This window comes from Parasteatoda tepidariorum, chromosome 4, assembly GCF_982258835.1.
Source record: "Parasteatoda tepidariorum strain Cologne lab strain chromosome 4, Ptep-v5.0, whole genome shotgun sequence".
Classification (NCBI taxonomy): Eukaryota; Metazoa; Arthropoda; class Arachnida; order Araneae; family Theridiidae; genus Parasteatoda; species Parasteatoda tepidariorum.
Window position 1 is genome coordinate 53,968,002 of NC_141758.1, and position 22,209 is coordinate 53,990,210.

Genomic DNA, 22,209 nt, shown 5'->3' on the forward strand with positions numbered 1-22,209 from the left:
TATCTTTTCTTCGCCGTTGTACTGCGTGCATAGCCGTTGCCGGCCACTGTTTTGAACACTTATTGTAATCACATGCCATTAAATTTGCTTTTATAACTTAACTTCATCGTTCTTTGTGTGTTTTGCCTCATATAAGAACATAAACTTTGACACCCTCTAGCGGTTTTGCGTTTTGTTTTCGACCATGCATTCTTTGATAAAAATTGTTTGCTTGGGTGTGTACTATCACTTCCTAAAATTTTGCCCATCTTTTTAGAATCACCCTGTATATTTTTTCAATTAGCAAATTTATTAAATACTGTAGATTAGTTTCCCACTGTATATATAATTTTTGTTATATTTTTTTAACATAACATAACATAACATAACATAACATAATATAATATAATTTTTTAAAGTTGTTCCATTTTAAGATGTACTCGTTAATTTCCTATTTTTTGTTTAGAAAAGCTACGCAGTAGTCAAATCAAGATCACTTTGTCTTAAAGACTCTCTTAAGTAGTCTATATGCATCAAAATAACTAATGATACTTTTTGAACAATATGCCAACAACAAATGGGTGAAATTACATTTCAAGAAGATTATTGCCAAGTTAGTAGCCAAAATGGGCGATGCCATTTAATTAATGGCATCCGGCATAGAGCCTCCGAATAAGATTTCTGAGCGGGTTGCCATACATTCTTTTTTTTATTACGCAACTCAGACAACACACATTTCCATTTTTAAGTTATTTCTTGGTTTTGGCCATAACATTTTCACAGAAATTAATTTTTTATTATCTTTATTTTCACAAAACCTTTATTTTAAGAAAAATTTCACAAGGGCTACACTATTGATCACTGTACGGTTTGTTCTATAAGCATCATACGTCTCCATGCAGCGTTAACCAAATTCTAAATTTTTAAGATATCTCCCCAATGATTGAGAATTTGATTGCAGCATTGCTTTTATACACATGATGCCGATAGAACGGATCAAATTTTAAAAACAGATGTGAATGCAGTCTTATTAGAATGGAAATAGTTGTTAGTTACTTTTAAAAAGATAAAATTAGATATTGCCACACATGCTTCATTAATTTGATAGGTCCTTTTGTACGAAAATTATATTATAAAATCTAAATCAGCAAGGCCAAACTTTAAAAAAAAGAGTAAAATTCAAATTTTAAAAACCTTCTTATGTTGAAATCTTTTAGATATCAAGCATTGGGAGCCCCTAAAGGTCAGATACCACTTCTCCCCATGCGATAATCTGGTCCTATTTACCTATATAGTTTTAGAAAATATAAATTATTTGAGATGGATGATTTGTACAGATGGAAGATTTTACATGTAATGTAATTAATATGTAATGTAATTAATATGTAATTTACATGTAATGTAATGTAATACCTGCATCATCGTAGGTCAGTGTTTCCCAAACTTTTGACTTTTGTGTACCCTTTCTAAATTTTTCGTAACGCTGTGTACCACTAATAAAAAAAAATGAATGTATTTTTTACTACAAGAAAATTGCACAAAAGTTAAAAATCACAACTGGTTGTTGATACCACTAATTATTAACTGTTAACTCTGCAAAAAATAGCCACTAGAAAAATACGTAATCGTAAATTTTCATGGCTAGTTTTGTTTTTAAATAAAAATTTTTGAAATTTTCGTTTGTTGCAAGATATTTCGCATAAGAACGCGTACCCCACTGAACTGTTCCCGTACCCCTGAGGGTACGCGTACCATGCTTTGGGAAACACTGTCGTAGGTAAATCGGGGCATTCATCGACTTAGAAGCCAATCTGGTTCGACTCACACGCGTGACGTCGCTTGCAGGAATACAATTAAATCTGTTTTAAATCACATTGTTGAACCTAATCACGTATTCTTCTCTTCAAGTTGCAAGTGCCCAATTACACAGAATACGATTTTTCAGAAACACATTTCTATTTTTTATGGCAATTTAATACTTCTGTTTTTATCAGGCAAATTCCATTCTGCATTAAAAACAGACAATAACTTCCAAAAGTAACAGACATGTGTTCCAACCAGGTGTATTTAAGGCTAAAAAGCCGCCACGCCATAAAAATAATCGTTATTTTTGTATCTGTTATTTTTCGGTCTGTGTGAAGAATGGCTTTTAATCTGCGTCACTGATATCCTCGACTTCTGTTGGTTCAGTATGCCAGATTGTAGCACCTGTGTTGAACCAAACTCCAGCTGGTGGACGTTTAAGGATAAATTTCTAAGTATGATCTCAATGGGAAAATGTATTTCGGATTTGGTGCTGACGTTTCGAGCGCCATAATAGGTGTTCAGAAGGCGCGGAAATAAAGAGAATTTTTTTTTTTAACAAAAAGACATTTTGCTGTTGTTTCAGCCGTTTCCTTGTTATAATGGTGAGGTTGAAAAATGAAAGCTTATCTCTTATTCTGTTTTAATCATCATATGATATTATGAAGGCTCTATTTTGAATAATGATGCGGAGATGTCCAAGCCGATGCCACTTCACTTTCTCGTCTACTGAAAATTTGTCATTGGTCAATCTGTTACTGGTAGCACCTCATTGGTTTCATTTCAAAGTAAAATAATGTAAACAACAGATTGCTGAACAACCACAATATTACGGACATTGATTAAATGATAATAGAACGGGATATAGTTCAATCTCTGGTTTGGACTTTTCTGGCAATTAACCAAACTATTCGATAGATAATATATTAAAAATTAGTAATTAATATGCTTCTGAGTACAGACTCAGAAAAATTGGTAAGCCATAACGTTGTTAAAATTTGCAGCAACCGCAATATAGATGTCTAAGTTCCCGTCACTTCACTTCCTGTCCACCGAAAAATGAACAATGATCAATCTCTTACTAGTAGCAACCAATAGGATTACATTTAGATTGAAATGGGAATAAGAATTGTCCAATAGAATTAGTGTAAACAACTTGTTGCCATTCACAACCACAAAACTACAGCAATTGATTGATTTGTTCCACTCAAGTGATATAGAACAGTTTCTGGCTTGGACATCTTTATAAGCTTTATGAAAGCAGATTTGTTCGAGTTGAACTATAATATCGGTAATCAAATTAAAGAAGGTGAAATTTGCACTCCAGTATTGTTCTAATTGATATCCACTAAAGCTACAGTAAATATGAATAATTCAAAATGCTTTAAAATTGCGAATGCGTTAGAGTTGCAATTTGCACACTACATTACGCACTAATATTTAGTGCACATAAGAGCTAGAAAAAATAATTCAAATACCATAAAATACCATGATTATTAACGAGTAAGCCACGTGATTGTAGGTATTATTTGTAAAAACTAATCATTGAATTTTGAAAATATATTACTGATCTGATTTGATTTGATTTGATTTGTTCATTTACGTCGCACTAGAGCTGCACAATGGGCTATTGGCGACGGTCTGGGAAGCATCCCTGAGGATGATCCGAAGACATGCCATCACAATTTTGATCCTCTGCAGAGGGGATGGCACCCCCACTTCGGTAGCCCGACGACCTGCACGCGAAGTCGAGCACTTTACGGTAGAACAGTTTAACGAGGACCAATACCACACACCCTCGGTCCCTTCGCAGACTGATCCAAGTGGTCACACACCCGCACACTGACCGCAGTCAGTGATGCTTGACTTCGGTGATCTGCTGGGAGCCGTGTCTTAACGATCAGTCCACTGCGGGACTACTGATCTGAAGTCTGACTTTAAATTTTTAAACATTCTCATCCAAATGGGAGTGATCAGGTTTTAGGAAAAAGACTTTTACTTGTAATCAGCCTACTGTGAAAAATTTTTTTCGTGGGTTGTTGTCTTCTGCGTCTAGAACAAAAATTAATCTTATGTTGATTAATATAAGGTAGTTAGAAATTTTGGAGTGCACTGAACCACATTATTGTGCAAGTTTACCATAATAAATATGGTGGCAAAAAACGAACCAGAATATCGAGCAATTAAACCAATTCGAACATGTTTACCCAATACATTGGTTCGGTTAGAATGTGGTTGAATTTAGCTCCAGGTTGCAGTAATATGGTATAATAATACGGTTTAAAGGTGATCCGATTTTCCTCAGAGAGCAGTAGGAATCGAAATTTCAGATGGCAAACTATAAATGCAATGCCGATTCTGTGAGAGAAGATGCACCTAAAATCATTTTGCACTGATAAAGCAAAAAAAAAAAAAAAAAAAAAAAAAAAAACTATAGTAGATATATTATCTATTTCCAAAACCAGGTATAAATACTGTTTTCCACGGAGGTACTTTTTAATGCTTTAGGCGTTGTCTTACATCTAATGTCATAAAATCAAGTAAAAAATGCAGCGGGAATTTGTACGCAATCATCAAATCTTCCCTTTACTTGTATATTTCATCAAAATTTACATACATACATTTAATAGTGTTGTATTTAATAGTGTTTTTTTGAAAAATATGTTTTCGAAAAAGTTTCGATAACATTATAAACAATTCCTTCCCTTAATGTTGTGTGATTCGTGTAAATCAAAGGACTGTCGAATAATCATTATATAATAATTGCATTAAGGTTCGTACCTTATGTTTTCCCAGTAGAATAACAAAAAAAAAAATAATGTCACACTTTTTCACAATATCTTATTCCCTCCTTTCTGTCACAAAGTGTCACATTTCACAAAGTGTCACATTTAATCCTTTTTCTTGTGTCGCGTTTTATAATATAAACAAAGTACACTGTATAGATCCTGTTTCAGATATTATTTTTAAATTTTAAGTTTTTGAATGTCATTTATGAGCATAACAATAATAATGATTATATGTGTACTGATTTTGAAGGGGGAAGAAAAACGGACAACATATTATATAAAAATATTTTATCATCTGATTTTAATTTTTTTTAATTTTAAATAAAATAAAGGACATCACACTTCTTGGTATCCTTTACCCCCCCCCCTCTCCTTGTCACGATTTCTTGAAGGTAAGCTTTTCAGGCAAAGTACGGTTTTGTATTTGATTTCGTAACTTAAAATTATAACCCGCATTAATGAATTCACACAATTAAAGGTAGTCTGTCGAACTATTAATATTTCATCTAAGCACGTGAAAATCCGATCAGTAGATCAAAAGTTATTGACCGTGTTCCGATTTTTGCGTTTCATGTACTGTTTTTATTAAAGGCAAATGTTAAAAAGGCATTGTGGAAATTCAAACCTGCCCTTCCCTTATATGGTAAGTGTTAAAGTACATTTTACATTTCTCACAAGTATCTCTATGTTCTTGAAGGTTTACACATAATAAATGAATTTTTAATAAAATTCTTTATTTTTTGAGGTTTCATAAAAGAAAAAAAATCAATCACAAAAATACATACTCCTAATTAAAATACGATCTACTTATTGAGATTTATTTCTTCATGAATGCAATGAGAAAATTAAATTACATTAAATTATGAATTGTAAATAGCTATGATTAAAGGAATTTTTCTAAAAAAAAAGAACTTTCAGACTTAAAAACTAATTATTTTCCTGAAACTAATATGAAATAATGCCTCCCAAAATAATTGCCTTTCTAGTTCAATGGGCAAAAAGAACCGATCATTCATTTTTATTTTCATTAATTAATTAAATGACATAGGTACTCACCCCTATACACGAATTCGTTTTATGTGTAATAAAACGGAAAAAACGAACGATTTAAAAAAAAGTATTTTCCAAGAGATCAAGTGAGAACAAAAAAATCATTCCCCATTTTCCCACAACGTTTCACTACAAACACTAAATGCTGGTAGTAGAGGGCTCGTATTGTCAAAAGCAGACGATAAAGAAATAGCGGACGATGGTGAGCGGAGTTGAGTTGATTAAATGCGGGTGCCCGTATGTAACGATGGCTGAGCTTATAGCAGCCCTTTCGTTTCGTCGGTGACCTTAGGAAGACAATTTGATGCATTAGAGTTAAGATATAGATTTATGTTGTTTTAGAATGGTAATGGTCAATTTGGCTACGGGTAGAGATTTAGTTAAAAATAAGTTTTGAAAACCATTTTAGAAGTCATAGCTTGAATAAAATAACTTAAAAATCACAATTTCTTACAGAAATAAACTTCATTAACATTTAATTTTATTAATAATTTTTTTATTAAAAAAATTTTACAGATATAAGAACAAATACATTTTTAGAATGACTAGACGTACAAGATATATAACTTTTTTGGGACTTAAGACGCTCTTTTAAAATTTATAGCTAGGACTTAAGTTTCTCCATAGACTACGAGACTACTTATTATAGACTCTACCTTATTTGCTTATAAATAAGCTAACTTTTTCTATTGAGTTCGTCGTATGTAATAGGTGTAAAACTTTCTTGCATAATATAATTGAAGAACTTACTAGTTGAAGTTACTGCATGGCAATATCGTGAAATTTTGGGTTTAAAAACATGTCATAATCGTGGATGTATCTGTTGTAGGCTAATTGAATTATCTGGCTCTTTGGAAATAGCCGTCGTTATTCTGCAATGTTCAAGGAGAATTAGAAAAATCTCCAGTATTTCATAATGTGTCATATGTCTTACAGGTACATTGCAATGAGCCTAATTAAAATTTATTGTAATAAGTATAAGTGAATTTCAGACTAAGTAGCTCTTCGAACATTTTCAAATTACCCCAAAGGTATACAGAGCGATAGCTATAAGTATAAAATGCTAGGGAATTTAGATTTTCCAATTAGCTTTTAGAGCTGTAGAATGCCAGCGGTATCTGCATTTTCAATTATTCTATGACATGCTCTATTGTCAGCTATTCCAAGACGTACATGTTTCTTTCAATTATTTTATGATATAGGTTTTTTTTTCCAATTATTCTATGATAAATAGTTAGAATAATGAAAAACTTGCACGGTCATTAAAAAATTCTCCTATGTTTGCAAGATTTATATTTTTATTATTTAAGTTTTAATTTTAGAAGATAATCTTAAATTGCTTTACCTACTATGGCAAATCAATAATTCAAACAAACAGGGCCAGTTTAAGGCATAGGGTTGGGGGTGATAGATAATCTTGAGCTCTATCGATTTCAAACAAGCCAAAATTTGATGAATTAATCATACATTCACTCTTAATAATTAATTTTTTTTTAAAAATAATATTCGGTTCAAGTTAAGCGTGTTTTATAGTAATGTCAAAAGGAAAAAAAATACTACTAAATTTTCAAGTTTCTTTAAATTTATATATCTAATCAAATTATGTAATTTGGTTAAATTTTACTTGGACTAAACATTAAAATAAGTTGATATTAAACTTTTATAATATCAAAATGAGAAAAATGCACGACGTTAAAAATATTAAATACTTTTTGATCAGTAAAATGTAATTTTTTTTAACAATTTATTCTTCTGAAGTTCTAAAGTTAGAACAAATATCTAAATGCACACAAAAAATATGTGAGGATAAAATATCAGGAATTAGCTAAGAAAAAAAAATTTAAAAAAATAAACTAAAATAAATCCAATTTATAAAGCAAAAGGTATTGGAAGAATATAAAAAGATTCAGTTAAATTGAAAATAAATATAAAGAAGAAAAATTTTAATGAAGCAGGTTTTTTTTATGTGCTATAAAAAAGAAGATTTTTGTAATAAACGTGTTAAACTTTTAAAAAAAATGGTATTTTCAATTTTTTACAATATTTGTTATATACTTATTATACTATATATATCACCAAACTATTGTCATTTGAAGCAAAAGATATAATAATAATAATTACTAGAGAATTGATACTGGCTGAGCTGTCAACATTTACATAAAAGATCATCTTTGGTTTAAAGGCCTGAGACTGCAGGCCTGTAGCTAAATCTTTAATGCCACCCGGGCAACAAATGTATATGTTGCGGTTAAAGTAATAAATCAGGTTATATAATAAATATGATTGTATAAAATTTCAAACAGTTCATGGATTGATTTTAATGTATTTATTTGAGTAAAATATATACAGTCATAGAGTAAATTTAACATTCAGTAATAAACTGCAATTAACATTGAGTAAATTTAACATTCAGTAATAAATTGCAATTAAAATTGAGTAGATTTAACATTAATAATTGAGTAAAATTAATATTCATATTATTAAAATGGACACATAATTATTATATTTCTAAACATAGCTTTTGTATTACGCATGTGCATGGGAAATTTCTAGCCAAATTCGTTAAAAATTATTAAAGAGACCAAGTTTCATTGGAATTATTAATAATAACTTAATACATTCGGATTATAATGCGAACTAAAAATGTGAGAAATTCTGATAGATCACTCCCTTTGACTTAATTGGTTATTAATAATAATAATAGGAAAATTCTTAATTCACACATTAATTATTTAAGTATTAGGATATTATTAACTAGTAAAATTTTTCGTAACGACAGTACAAGTTCGTAGCTATGCACTAAACTTATTTTTTCCCGTCAGATTATTAAATACGATCGTTTTTAATGAGAATTTCGTAAACAGACTAAAATTGTTTCGGTATTTCTAAATGTTATGCTTTTAAATTGACAAAAAAAGATAAAAATGGCAAAAAAATATATTACCACTGTGAATGTAAATAAAAATATTAAGCAAAATATTAAAAAAAAAAAAAAAAATGCCCGACTGAAATTCGAATTCTAAATTGATTTGGCATAAAGGATTAAAATATTAAGCTAAAAAGTAAACAAAGACACACAGTCTATGGTAAGTAAATAATCCCGCGATAAGATATTACTCGATTAAAAACTTTATTTGCTTCAAAAATATATAAATTTGAAGTAACGGTCGACATATTACGAGCGCTTTAAAAATGGGCTCCTATTTTCATGACTTCGCAGACGTGAATGATAAAAAGCATAAGTCATTTGAAATATAAAACGAAAAGTTGCCAACGAAAAATAGAACAATAAAGGTGAGAGGCAAAACTCGAAAAAAAAAAGAAAAGAAAAAAAAACCCACAGTAGCCACACATTTAGGAATTTCATTGGGAATTGACTACACAAACTTAAACGTTAATATGCTCTCCTAGTGAAGCGAAATAAAGGGAAGAGAAATAAATAACGTTATGTACTAAGTCTGGTAGAAAAATAACAGAAGAAAATATTCCGGAAGTACCTTGGACTTGTGTATAACTAATACAGGGAAAGAGTAAGAAATTAATCTATGCCAAAAGATTTTAAGTTGTTCGAAATTTAAAATCTTATTTTTTTTAATCTTTATGGTCATATTAACCCCTTCCTTCTCATTCCCGTGAAAATGACGGGGTGAGGTTTCGCCCTCTATTTCTTGCTCTCGTGAAGTGTTCAGTAGTAACATGCCAATAAGAATAAAATTAATTCACTTCTATTGCCCGGAAAGCATTTTATTTCTCATTTTACACACCAGTTGGCAGTAACAGGATATTTTTAAGGTAATTGTAGATAGTTAGTTTATTTTAAACTAGATGTCAGCACTAATCAAATACGTGGATTTGGCAAAATAGGCACTTTTATGACCGTTTTCTTGAAAATTAACCGATCGTTAAGGGGTTAAGTCGTTCAGGATCTGTGAAAGGAAAAAGAAGCGTTTCCCCAGGAGTATACTTACTAATACAAGATGTTAAACGGGAGTAAAAAATTTTGAACACGTCCGTGAGATCATGGGCCGCTGGAGCAAAAAAGGCTCGTCTCATATGTGATGCCGTGAAGTAAGAATCGTTGAATCACGTATCACTGTCCTGAACAGGTTAAGTAAATACACAGTTACCGTCCTGGTTGGAATTAATTTTTGTTGGACGAACATTAGATAAAGACTATCGACTTAAGTGAACAGTATTTTTTAATATTATATAAATTTGTCTCTTTTTTGGTGGTAAAACTTATACTATTTTTTGAGGTAAACTGGAACGGAAAATATGCTATGGTAATTTGAGAGTAAAAAATACACACACATAGGGTTAATATAAAAATAGATAAAAAGTTTATATAGATAAATGTATAGGTATAGGTATGTAATATGAATGCGTAAGATGGGAATGTGTATAAATAAGCAGGTTTTACCTATATGTTTATTTTGATTTTCCAATGGTTGATTTTTTTTCTCTTTTAATTATAATAGAAGATAACTATTCCAAAATTTAAAGTAATTAAAAAAGTATATTTGCAAAATATTTGTTTATTCCCTTTTACGTAAATTTAAATGTTTGAATTGTAGTATGGTTTTCGTGTATTATAGGAAAAAAAGAAATAAATAAGTAAATAAAGTATTAAAAAAACTTATTTTCTGATCAGTTCACAGTAATAGCCAATTTGCAGCTACTATTATAAGAATCTCACTCAATTTTCTAAAAATTCAAAGAACTTATCTTAAAAATACTCAAAAGGGGGAAAAATTGTTTGCTCAAGAACGTTTTATTTCTATTCTGTAGTTGACAGTTTGTTATTCGAGATGTAAATTCCGAAATATACTTTCAAAAGTGAATTACTTTTTTCGTTGTCAAAAAGAATGATGTCTTGAAAATTTTAAAATTTAAATATTAATTCTAAGTTTTTCGATAATCTCTCAAACATGTGTGTTTGAGCTTACGATGGAATAAAAAAAAAATCACGAACGCAAAATAAATTTTTAGAAACGCCTCTGAATTTGTTAGAAAAAGATAAATTAATAAACAGAGAAGACTAAGAATAAATAATGAAAAAAAATGTTTGGTCTTTCAGTAACAGCCGACGATCTTTTCTTACCACTTTCAAGCACAATAGAGTGCGTCAGGTGCTAGTGTCACGTGCTCTGACGTCATTCGTGTTCGCGGGTAAACCTGCCAATCGCAGGCGTTTGGCGGTAATTCTCTGGGATTCCAGCAAGATTGGATTATTTTTCTTTTCCATAACTTTTTTTTTCTTTTCATTCTTCATTTTTTGAATCGAGCATATCCAACTGATCTTAAGCATTTTTGAAATTTTTTTTGTGTATTGTTTTTTTTTGGGGGCGAACATTGTTTTTCATAAATAGTTTAATAGAAAATAGGCTTGTATGCAAATATTCGTAAAATATTGAATCGATAGGGGAAACTAACTTTTATTGTTCTAAATCTTTATTGTTTACAATATCTTTAATTGTTATTTATATAGCCTGATGAATTGAAGCATTTCATTTAAATAGCCTTTAAAATTAAGGTTTAAAAGTAGCATAATTTCATTGAAACATTTCTTTAAATCATTTTTAATGAATTTTCTCTATGCTCGTGGCGAACCAAAACTTTAAGCATTATTGATTATATTATATTCGCTATGTTCCGCCATTTTTTAATAGTTCACATTAATATTGTTTCTAATTTTGTTCAACAAACAGCTCTTACTGATGAAGATAATAGTAATTATGAAGAATTTATCAGAAAAAAACATAAAACCCTTTAAATTTGTAAAATGAAAAGAGCTGGAAAAAATTTCGAGACGATGAAAAAAATTAGAAAAATCAGTTTGGCTCATTTATTGTTAAATACTTCATCTATTTCCCGCTGTTTATTGTCCCAGTACACTTTTTCATCCTAAAATATTTTTTTGACATATTCATACCTCGCTCAAGAAAATTCGATTTAAATATTTAAAATTTTTTTTCTTTCATAAAAGTCTCGAAGCAGACGAATTATTCTAATTTTTTGTATAATATTTTGCATGAAACAGTTTTAATTTAGCGATAAAAAACGGGAGTTGGTAAAACTATTAGAAACTAGCTGTCGTAACCTTGGTAATACTTACTTTAAGGTTATTTTTTGCGGCAAATCTACTAGTATTAAATTCAGAAAAAAAATTTCGTAGTTAAAATTATTTTTCAATCAACTTTTCGGAAGTTTTTAAGGCAAATCAAATAAATTTTAAACATTTATTGGAAAAAAAAGCTGTTAGATAGAAAAATTGCATTGATGAATTTTTGAAAGTTCAAAACTATTTAAAATTGTTTACGTAAATTTTGGAGTTTTTCTTATAACAGGCTTGCATGCTGAATGAACCCACAGAAAATTTCAGTCATTAAAAAGCAATTTAACTTCTTTTTTTTTTATTTTTTTTTTTTTTATAACGTCAGCCAGCGTAACTCAGTAAAAAGGCAACAAACGAGGCTACTTATCTTCGAACCCGATTTTTACACAACACTCCCGATTCTCATGAACACACACTGTGAACGAAAAATGTCCCCAGGAATTGACTGAGTGTTGCTCCCTGCCGTTGGAAGATTTTCGTGTTTTTTCTCTCTAAATAACGTTAAAGTGGGATAGTCTTACTAAAAAAGACGAAATTTTCCCAATGCTCCAGGAGTTGCCATGTCTTCTAGTTTGGGTTCAAAATTCTAGTTAAGCATCGATTTTCAAGTGCCGTATATTTTGGTTTAATTAACCAAAATTATGATTTTTTCATTTATTTATTTTCAAACCAGAAATGTGATAACCATACAGAGCAGTCATTTTACCAGATTTTTTTCCGCCGTATAAAATTCCCTATACATTTACAGTTTAAAATCCATCTAAAATATTAAAGAATCACTTTTATGTCATCTATTTAAGCTGGTATAAATTTAAAATCTTTAGAAGGTTATATTACTGTCCGAATTTATTTATTTTCTTTACAGATTTAAAAGAAAAAAATTCATGTATTTACTGAGTGAATTTTAAAATTGCTTGATGCTTTATATTTTTTAATTAAAATGACTTCATGATCTGACTTAATTGAGGTGTTTTACTCTTTTGTTAATGTTGATGATTTATTATATTTCATATTTTAAAATTTTTGGCCTGTAATACTAAGAGTTAAAAAAAATGTTTGTCATTTTACGTTATATTTTATTAAAAAATTTGCCATTTCATATTTGATTTTAGTATTAAGAAGTTAAGAAATTTTACATTATATATATATATATATATATATATATATATATATATATATATATATATATATATATATATATATATATATATATATATATATATATATATATATATTGATTAAGATTTTATTAAAAAAAAACTTGTTTTAAGATTTTAGTATTTCATTTTTGATTTTGTTGAAAGGTTTGACCTTTTTAATCTCAAATTTTGACTTTTCCTACTCACGCACTTGAATTTATTAAAAAATTCGACATTTAATAATTAATTTTGCCCAAATATTTTGCATAGTTAATTTTCTGAGAATATTTTTCACAAGGTATTTAATTTAAAAAAATGGTTCACATTATAAAATTGATTCTACTAATATGTTTTATATTTTATATTTTATTTTATTAAATTGTTTAAAGCTTTATATTTGATTTTATTAAAATGTTCACCCTTTTTTTAAGTAAAATATGTTTCACTTTTTGTATTTCAATTTATAAATCGTCATTTTATGTTTAAATTTGCGTTATATTTGGGTAAGTAAAATATGTTATAATACGAATAGTTGTGGAGCAGCTGCTTACGACTAAGCTTTTAAAGAATTAATGGATTTTCGAAACTAGTTAATCATTTGTAAATTTCTAAAATATTTAGGACAATGCCAAATTTTTATTGTTTCAGCTTTCAATAAATTAGTCACAAACTTGTCGTAAACTGATTCATTAAAAAAGGCAGTAAGAAAGTTATAGATTATTTTTATTGGAACTAATAAGTTTTTTCAGGTTTTGTCTGCAATAAAGATATTTGTTAACCACAATAATTTCAAAAAACATCTTACTCGTGTCATTTACACGTGTATCAAAAGGAAGCCAAACAAGTAACTTCGTCGAAAATTTTAATATCATTATTAATTATTTAATTTTTCACATTTCAAAAATAAAAAAATACTTTTTTAATGAAATTAACAGTTATTTAACATTTTCTGTAATTTTATTTGCTGATCAGCAAAAAATTTAAAAATTATGGTATAATATTTTATGTTAAATTTAACTATAGATTTAAAAACATTAAAATGTTGAAGAAAGGTATGTTTATAGTGAAAAAACGTAGTGTGTCTTACTTTATTACGTCATTATTAATCATCAACAGAATTTAATACGTATATTTAAGGTATGCTTCTTACACTTAACAAATTGTGACTTAGTATTTGAAAATCTGATTATTTCAGTAAAATTTTGAATTTTAAAGTATGAAACGTTTTACATCAATATTAATTACATCATTACAAGTATTTAATTTTACAAGGCAAAATCTAAAATTTAAGAGAAATTGGTTGAATAGTACGTAAGAAATTGAATTTTAAATGCACGACTCTTTAAAAATCAATTAATCAAATACTATTCGACCAATTTCGCTCAAATTTCGTATTTCGCCATGTTAATTTGCATACTTTAAAGTGATGCAAAAGGACCTTTCAATTTTCGAGCATTATTGAAAAATAATAATAATAAGTATTTAAAATATTTAAAAAAATTTATTTGCTTGCATTGAATTATCTTTAGATAAACAAGTTTTATAATTATGAACAAACATTTTTTGATTCGCCTAAAAAGTTGAAGCGAAATACGTAAAAAGCGACATTAAGATTAAAGGGTCCAAACTTTGGACCGAACTCCTGACCAAACTATGGGGAACATATTTCTCAGAATGCTTCTATCCCCTATATTTTGGGAGTCAGAATCCCTAATCCGATGAAAAAAATATTCATTTATTCAGAAAAATTACGTTTTTTTGTGTCTGATTTAGTAATTTAAAATATCATCTGGATTAATTAATTAGCATATTTGAGGTCTCCCCATCACATCATTAAGATAGAATCCTAAAACGTGAAGGTCCTATCATTAGATTAAAAGTTATTCAACGTGGTATATATATATATATATATATATATATATATATATATATATATATATATATATATATATATATATATATATATATATATATATATATATATGAGCAATTCTACAAATAAACGCCAATTAGGCGGCCAAAAAAAAATAAAAATTTTTTGAGGGGGCACACTATTTCTAAATGAATTTTCTTCTTTTTTACACCCTAAAAAGGCAGGAAAAAATCGTGAACATGGATTTTTTTCCTTGTGACATACTTTAAATGTGACATACTCTTTCTGACATACTCAGATAAATCTGAGCCATTTATTCAGATAAAACGATTTTTACATAAATATAATATTATTATAATGTCTCTCTAACATGTATTTATAGAGATTTCGTACTATAAGATTATATTTTAGTATAAAAAACAAAAATAAAAAAATTTAATCAAAGTTCCTAAATTGAAAAACTCGGGAAAAATTTAAAATTGGTATTTTGTCATTTAAAGTATGTCACGAAAAAATTTCATGTTTAATATTTTTCTTGCTTTTTTAGGGTGTAAAAAAGAAGAAAATTCATGTAGAAATAGCATGCCCCCCCCAAAAAAAAACATTTAATTTTTGTTTGGCCGCCTAATTTGCGTTTATTTGTAGAATTGCTCATATCGTCGCCTTGAAACTAACCGTAGTAAATCGAAAAATGAGATATTTGGGTCATTTTGAGTAAAAAAAAATCACCCTTTTAGAGAAACAAAGTGTTATCTTCATAATTCCATAAAATTAATTTAGAGAGCAGATAAATCGTTATCGCATTGACGCGATTAGCATTAGCGCGGAAAGTTAAAAAATTGCTCTCCTGAAAAACTTGCTTTTTTGAGTTACCACGGTTTAGTTTCAAAGTGACGATATGAGCAATTCTACAAATAAACGCCAATTTTTATACTAAAATATAATATTATAGTATGAAATCTCTATAAATACATTTTAGAGAGTATAATAATATTATATTTATGTAAAAATCGTTTTATCTGAATAAATGACTCAGATTTATTTGAGTATGTCAGAAAGAGTATGTCACATTTAAAGTATGTCACAAAGAAAAAGTTTCATGTTCACGATTTTTTCTTGCCTTTTTAGGGTGTAAAAAAGAAGAAAATTCATGTAGAAATAGTGTGCCCCCCAAAATTTTTAAAATTTTTTTTTGGCCGCCTAATTGGCGTTTACTTGTAGAATTGCTCATATATATATATACATATAATTTTTTTTTTCTCTGCTTACAGTACAAATAATGTTCTTAATATTCAAAAAAACGATCAATCTTTCAATTTTTATCAGTTTCACTACTAAATTTAACATCATGTATTTATATGTAAATAAACAACTGTTAACTGTATATGAATAACTTTTAACAACCATTTAAATGTATAAAAACAGCGATTGAGTTTCCATCACTCATAATTTTTATGATTGCATTGATAGTTCTTAATTAAGGAAAATTTAACCGCGACGTTAAAGAAGTTTCGGCTCAATAAATGACGTCATTTACGAGGAAGACACCCGAAGTGTGAAGGCTGAATTTTTTTTTATGCAATCAGTTTTTTTAGTGAATAAAATAATATGAATAAAATTTTATGTCTATTTCATTTTGATTGTGGAGTTATAAATTTACAATTTTATAAGTTTGGACGAAAAAAAATATAAATAATGCTAAATTAGCGATATCGAATTATAGTTTAAAAAATTCCTTTTAAATTACTTAAAAGCACAATAATAAAACATATCTTCGTTTAAAATGTAAATTTCTAATGATTTTTCAGTACAGTTCAAATTTAGCGATTTAAAAATTTTATCTTTAAAATACTTTTTGAATTTATTGCTCAAAAAATAGAATGTTTATTCAAGAAAATAGAATAGATTTATTATTTATATTTTGTCAGTTTCAGCTTTTTAAAATGCAAAGATTAAAGTTCCTGATTAGATAAAAAGCATTATTAACCTTTTATTTTTGCCACCTTTGCTAGATCTTGGTGACTCATTTAAAGCAAAAATCGAAGTTTTTTGTGATTTATAATTTGATAATTATTTGGCAATAGGCAAAGAGAGTTTTAACTACCAATTTCTAACCTAAAATACTTCACTAAACGAAGTAATAAACGATAGTATTTCAGCGTTTTAGGTTCAATTAGAGAATAAAGAGTTTTGGAAAAGTATTTTTATGTAGTAAAATGCGTGGAAATGCGATTTAATGTAAGAACAATATTGTGTCAAAATTTTATACAATTAAAAACAAACTTTTTCCTTAATTCGGGAAATAAAATATAGTAATCAGAATTTTCGAATTTATGAAATGAAATTAATTACGCGAAATTAATATCATCCAAAGTTAAATTTCAAGAGCATTTTCTGTCCATCCCCTTTAAGTTTGGTTATGCCATCTTATAAAAATTCAGAAACGTCTTAGTATGTTATCTAAATTATTCGCAAACAGCGACTTTGATTGTGTGTTTCACAGGCATTTCAACCCTTTATAAAGCCGTGGGAGACGGAAGTTTACCTCGCACCAACTTCGTTAATTTTTAAATTTCGATTGAAAGATATTTTCCCACCCATGATTCGAGCGTCAAACTTTAAAAAAAAATTAAAAAAGAAAAGAAAAAAAAAAAAACAGCGAAGAGCTATTTTTTACATAAATGTGGGTAACAGTAAAAATTAATGTGACGTCAAAAGCAGGGGCCAATATTAGGGATCTATTTTCTCTTGTGCATTATACTTTTGTTCTTTTGATAATTTACAATAGGATTTATCTATAGTTATAAACACAGAATTTATATTTACGGTAATTTATATAAGCACAGAAATTCACGTTTGTGGATCACTCTTTTGCCCCCGAAAAAAAAGTTTTAAAAATTTAAAATGAGATAAATGGAATTTCTCTTAATAAATAATTCTCAATCTCAAAATTGTTTTTAAATGAAGTTACGAAAAATGAATGGCTATATAAAGGGTAAAATTGTAGAAACTATTGTTTAATTAATTTTTTTTTAAAAGTCAGTATTATAAGGAAATCTTTACATTTGAACTGTTTATTACTCAAACAGGCGTTATATTTTTCAGCAAAAAAAAAAAAAAAAAACATTTAACAGTACTAATTGTTAAAGTAAACATTTCTCTTTAAAAGTTGCACAAAAATAAAAAGTTCATACTTTAAATATTCTGATGCATGCATTTTTTGCTCAAGTAAAATTCAAAAGACCTGGATGGTCATTATTGTAATTAAAACTTTCTTAGAAAGTAAATACATATATCTTAAACATCCTAAGGAATTTCTTATCTTATTTGAATTTTGCTTTGAACAGAATTGAATTTTTAAAACTATTTATCACTCAAAGTTTTCTATATAAACTGGGTAAAGAGAACATGTAATTAAGCAATACGTAAAATGAGGAAGATTTTTATGAGCATACTTTGAAGTACTAAAGGGGTTTCGTGATTTTCTTGCAACCGCTTGGTTATCCTCACGATTGTTTCACAATCATATTTTTTTTCTCTATAATGAATATATTTATAACACAAAACTAAACCTTATTCAATAAACCTTATTAATAAAATTATCCCAAAATGATTTATTTTATTAACACAGGACGTAAAATTATAGTTCTAAGGGTCGCAACTATTTGCACTAAATATTGAACAATTTTTACCATGTTAACGTAGTATGAGAACTTTTTCGTGACCAACACCATGAAAAGGAGTAGAAAAATTGAAACATATTATTGCAAAAAAAAAAAATTCTATTTATTTAAAATAAGGGTGCCTTACGGTTTTAATGATTCCAATAGCATATTCATATCATTGGAAGACATTAAAATAAGAAAACTATCAGAAATATCCCCATACTTGCTCTCTTCATGTTTGTATACCAGTGACGTTCGGAACTAAAATACCATTTGTCAGGTCCACTAATAAAAATTCTGTGAAAATCATGCTATCGAGTTTTGAGCTCGGCGGTCACAAAACTTTGCAAAGTTGCGTCCTGATATTATTTTATTATAAATTTATAACTGGCCTTGAACAGCCGATCCAATTCTACGACTAGCGAAGTTCAACCTCGTAGTCTTGTAATTTTGATCCCAATCCAGAAGACAATGGAACTCCTGTATCAAGTTTTAGGACAAACTTGCCTTTTCGGTGGACTTTTGGATGGAACTACCCGGTATTTGTGTTACATGGATAGGAAAACCACGAAAATCTCCCACTGTTAGCATGCCAGCAAGGGGATTTTAACCCATGATCCGTCTACTGCTAAAGATATTTTTCATCAGCACTGTAGTCAGTGCTGATGTGGTCAATGCTAATGTCAGTGCGAGAAGAGGGCAGAAATCCCTGCACACCTCACTAGGAGGACGAGAACTCTATCCCCTGAGCCACCACGTCTCCCTGATATTACTCGCAGAGTTTGTACTTAGATGTTAACTCTGGAAAATATGGTGGGTAGTAAGATTTGAAACACATTTTACAAGACAAAAATTACTTGCCCGCCTTAAATATTTGGTCGCCAATGGCGTGCAGGTAAAGCAGAGTCTCGCGTCTACTTTTAACATATATTTGGTTAGTGCTTCTAGTGGGATAAAATTATTGCTCCATTGAAAATTATTGCATATTGCTAGATTGTCATTGCAGCTTTATCTACAAACTTGCTTACTATAAAAACGGTTACTATAAAAACTAGTTAAATATTTTCTTTTTGTTAAATAGATTATTCACCAATGGTGCAAAAAGTTTATTTGTAGTATGTCTTTGTAATTTCAAAAATTAAATTATTTGTATTAATTTTTTCATTTACATATTTTGATTAAACAAAATTTTATCATGGAATATATTATAAAAATAAATAAAACTCATCAAAATAAATTTAACTTATCGAAATATGAATATAATTTATCAAAATAAATGCAACTTATCAAAAACAAAATGTCATTATTTATCGTATTGGATAAAAAAATAAACTTCAGTAAATGCATCATAAAATGTTGAGTAATGTGGTGATAGAGAATTATTTTATTATATTATTAAGGAACACCACTGTTGTTACTTTGTTTTACTATTGTTATTTTGACTAAGTTAACCTTTTCAGGCTTTTTTTTTGTAATTTTATGTTACAATACTTTTGGAATTAAGATTGATTTAATGAAATAAATTTATTTAGCTTATTTCCTAGAATTAATTTGGTTAACACCAATTTATTTTAGAGAAAAATAGGTGAGATTTTAAAATTTTACCTACTGTAAAGAATTGGCCATAAAACTTCAGTGGCTATGGATAACCGAATTTATAATTTCCGCGTTCATAACTGCGAATAAATTCGATGAGAATTCATCAATTTAGCGAATGCAAGAACGCATACGACAGAAAAAAAAATTCCAGTATCAGCCCTTTTTTAGTACAAAAAAATTAAAAAACTACAACCTTGAACAATTTTTGATCTTTTGATCGGATCTTCACGTTGTAAGATTTAATGGTTCGAGGGAGATAAATTAATGGTTAAATTAATGGTAAGATTTAATGGTTCGAGGATTTAATGGTTTCTTGTAACCTCAAATATGCTAATTAATTAGTACAGACGATATTAAGTTACGAATTCAGACTCATAAACGTAGTCTCTTTGAATAAACCTAACTTTTTTCAACGGGTTCGGATTTTTGACCCCCAAAATATTGGGGGTCAGAATAGTTCATCAGGGGAGTGATCCATAGTTTGGACCTCTTAATGTTAATTTAACTTTTTGAGTATTTCGTCATGTCACAAGAACTTCTTAAGAGCATAGAAATTTTTTTGGCACCATTATAAAATTCACTTGTCCAAAAATAACTCCATTCAAAAAAGGAATTTTTAGTAAACATTTATTATTTATTGTCATTTTATTTAATATAACTTGAAAAAATTTTGAATTGTAAGGTATACAATTTTTTACCTAATTTTAAAAGATATAATTTTACATGGCGTAATACGAAATTTGAGCTAAACCGGTTGTATAGTTCCCGATAAATCGAATTTTGAAGAATTCAATTTATTACCGAATTCGATTATTACTGGTAATTCTTAGCTTCGGTAATGATTCTAGTAAAATTAATAATAAAATATAATATAAAAATATGCGATGAAATTTGGTAAATGTGGTTAAACTCAAAAATTTTATCATGATACTTTAGAGCATGGCATAAATACCATTTATTTGGCTAAATTTACTTTACGATTTTGTATTTTTTACTAAATGTGCTATGATAAAAAACCATTAAACCATTATAACGTTAACTGCAAAATTGCCAAATGAATGGTTTAAATGCCGTATATTTTGATTTCATTAACCAGAAGTATAATTTTTTCTTTCACCAGAAATGTCTTATCCATATCGTAAGGTAATTTTACCAGAATGTTTTTCACCGTGCAGTATTAGCTCTTTTTCATCCCTTAGTAACTTTTGCTGTTGCCCATAGTTATGTAAATATAGCCCTTAATTGTTTTTCCCCCTGTAGTTATCCGTATATAGCTGCACAAGAAATAGATGGAAAAATCACTTCCCACAGAAGTTTAAAAAATAATAAAGTTCGGAAAACGTATACTTTGCCTTAGAAAATTCATAGAATCGCACTTTCCATTCCAATAAAAATACAACTAAAATAACTAAAACGACAAAAATAAATTTAATATAAATAGAGCAATTACAAAAAAAAAATTGATGATAACACTAACATTCATCGTATTTAGTTTAATTTATATTAAATATATACATTTGACATTTTTTCTCAAATGCGTATTAAATAGTTTCGGTATCAAAATAAGCAATAAATATTCATATATATTTAATATTCTTCAATAAAAATACCGATAATTTTTTTTTAAATGGCTGGCATTGAATACCGATATCTAAGTGATAAATAATTACTTTACAGGTAAATACAATTATAACTTTCATTAATTTTGTGTCAATAAAAGCTTAAGATTTCTGAATCTTCTTTGTCAGTAAAGATTCCGATCATAAGATTTTCTTATCTAATAAGAATGCATTGGGAACACTGTGAAGCTGTGTTAGATCTTATATTATATATAGAGAAATTATGTTATAGAGAATATTATATGTTACTTGTTTTACTTGTTTATATTATAGAGAAATTAAATCCACTATAGAGTATCAAATAAAGAAATAGATAAAACTTTGATGCTGTTACAAAACTTATTATTTGTTGTTACGTTAACTTTCGTAAAATTGATTACAGTACGATTTTATTACAAAGGCAATGTTTTGTTCAAGTAAATTTTTTCTCAAAGCATTAAGTAAAGACACGGGAAAAATATTTTTTAGTTGAGCTTTATTTTTAAAACATCAAGTTGGAATATTTGAAAAGTCTATACAATAATACTCAAGTTTGGCATTTAAATAAAAATATTTTGATGCATTTTCAATAGTTCTTA

The 22,209-nt window shown here is 28.3% G+C and overlaps 1 protein-coding gene across 4 annotated transcripts in view; it reads right to left on the bottom strand.

Moving 5' to 3' along the window:
- LOC107451801 (protein CBFA2T1) overlaps positions 1–22,209 on the bottom strand; it is a 94,295-nt gene that overhangs the window by 37,680 nt on the left and 34,406 nt on the right. The gene's annotated exons all lie outside the window — the stretch shown is intronic.